At 32.4% G+C, this 2,523-nt stretch overlaps 1 long non-coding RNA gene across 1 annotated transcript in view; it reads left to right on the top strand.

The window, feature by feature from the left end:
• The window catches only part of LOC128248035 (uncharacterized), a 5,022-nt gene extending 3,222 nt beyond the window's left edge, over window positions 1-1,800 (top strand). The window contains exon 2 of the long non-coding RNA XR_008264307.2: window positions 1,436-1,800. This is a non-coding gene — a long non-coding RNA (uncharacterized LOC128248035). The remainder of the gene's footprint in view (window positions 1-1,435) is intronic.
• The last annotated feature ends 723 nt before the right edge of the window (window positions 1,801-2,523 follow it).

Below are 2,523 nucleotides of genomic sequence, written 5' to 3'. Positions count from 1 at the left end.
GTGGTGGAATGTTTGCTTATAAAAACTTGTATATGCACACATGAGAGTAAGGGGACATCCGAGTAAGGCTGTGCACACGAACCAACACATATAGATGTGCATTGGAGTGCCTATAGCGATCTATCTATAGTGTTTGTAGGCTTTTGGGGTGCCTTGTGTTTCTAAGGGTTTTTTGACATATATCTTTTCTATGTTTGCATGTCCCACATGCTATACGTTCATTTATGTATTCTTTTTTACTACTATTATTATTTTTTTCCTCCTGTACCCTTATTTGTATTTTTTATTTTTATTTTTATTTATATTTTGATCTCAATTGTATTTTTATTTTTATTTCTATCTTATTTTTGCTGTTGTTTTTCTTCTGGTCTCTACCACACCTCTGTTTTTACCTCTTGCTCTACATCTGTATGTAACCCTTTGTGAATCTCTGAAGAGGCCTAGAGGTTCGGGCATGTAACCCCATTTCAAAATGTCATCCGATAATCACTCCGGAAAGGAATATTCGGATAGAATGGGGTCTGCCAAAACTAGGCCGTAACAGCTGTAAGATTAAACTTCTGTTCATCCTCTAATTCCTTATGTACTTTGTACTTCTATATGTAAACCATGTTGGCAAAATAACATAGTCTGCCATGGACACCTGTGCTTTGGTTCTTTCTTTCTTTTTCTTTTCTTTCTCCCTTTGTCACTTTTGCTATGAATTAAATTAATGAATTCAACGGGATACACCGTCTGCAAGTAGTTGGGTTCAGCATATTATCCTCCATTTTCTAATTGTTACACAAATTTTGGGTAAAACCTCCACTTTTACCCGCTCCCATTGATTGCACCTAGTATAGCACTAGCGTAGCAATAATTGGGTACCCTCCCAGCAGTATACTGGATAGATACTATCCCTTAGTGGGTTGTGCCCCCAACCCCTAACTCTCTCACGTTATATATATATATATATATATATATAGTTTTAGGGAAAATAACCAATTTTCAAGAACTCATCGATGAAAATCCACTATCACATATTGAAAAATTAATAATTAAATGCACTTTTAATTATTAATTTTTCTATATGTGATAGTGGATTTTCATCGATGAGTTCTTGAAAATTGGTTATTTTCCCTAAAACTATATATTTTATATATACTTTAACTATAAGGCTCAATTTAATTTTAATTTTTTATAAATTGATTTTAATTGAGTTTTTTACCTGTAATTTTGGATTTTGTCCCTAATATTATTATATATATATATATATATATATATATTCGTTTTTGTTTTGCTTTGCTTTTGCTTCTTTTTTTATTTTCTGAACAAAGGCCCACAACAACATAAAAAAAAACTAAAACACACGATCCTAGAAAAAGCCAGTTCCTGCATAATATATACAACTTCAGCCAATTTTCACGTTAAATTCTTTCGTTCCTTCTGCTTGCAGATGCCATTTTCAACATCGTTGACGTTGAAACAACTTCTCGCCTTCATACAAAAAAAAAAAGACAAACGGATGAAATATATTTGTACAGCTTTGAGGAAGAATGAAAATAAATCAATAGGAAAATGTTTGTAGTATTGGTTCTATTAAACCTCATCGTATTACCTTTAATTTTTTACGTTGTACTAAGCTTGCTTTTGGATACACTTATAGCTACAACCTCCCTGTTAGTGTTCTTAGGTATGATAGCAGCAAATATCATAATGATCCAATCTTCGAACTATATCTACAAACTAATCGTTACAGTTGTATATTACATTCTAGCGTTTATTTTCCTTGAATAAAACTTCTGTTTATGTTATCTTTTAGATGTGTTGTTGTTACTGCTGTTGCCGTTGTTGTTACAGAATGTCTTGGTGATATTTAGTTAAGGCTCTTTCATATTCTGGATTCAAATTAGCTCCACATTTATCCTTCTGGAGTCGATGAAAATGAAGGATTAACATGCAGTTTAGTCATTAAAAAAAGTGAAAGTAAATTGCAACAGAAACTGGAAATGACGTCAATGACATCCCAAAATTTCATACAAAAAAACCACGTCTACCTCTATTGATAGGTTAAGTATTTCGGAAGGAACAGCTGAGGTACCCTGTTCCAATGTATTCTGTCCAGTAACGAACATCATTGAAAAGTGTAACTATTTTTATCTTATACAAAATATTTGCACGGTATTCATATTAATAATAAACGCGAAATTCTGTCCGTCCGGAACCCCTGCATATCAGTCTACATTTGCTCTACATAGACATATTATATCTTTTGGGAATCAGAATGATTCCGGGATTGAAAATCAACCATTCATTTGGATAGCTTCATTTTAAGCTAGTATTAAATATATGTACATTCTATACATTGGTTATGTTGCATACATTGTTTGCAAGAAATTATACAGGGTGTCCACAAAGTCTGTGTACATGGGGATTAACACATACGTTAAGAAATTATTATTTCTTATATTTAATTGTTTATCTTATGATTTTATTTACTCCATGTACCCACATGGGGATTAACACATACGTTGAGAAATTATT

The sequence above is a fragment of the Octopus bimaculoides genome, chromosome 6 (genome assembly GCF_046866305.1).
Source record: "Octopus bimaculoides isolate indiv1 chromosome 6, ASM4686630v1, whole genome shotgun sequence".
NCBI classification, from domain to species: Eukaryota; Metazoa; Mollusca; class Cephalopoda; order Octopoda; family Octopodidae; genus Octopus; species Octopus bimaculoides.
Note: the sequence above shows the minus strand (reverse complement) of the source record. Positions and strands in the feature narration are given on the sequence as shown.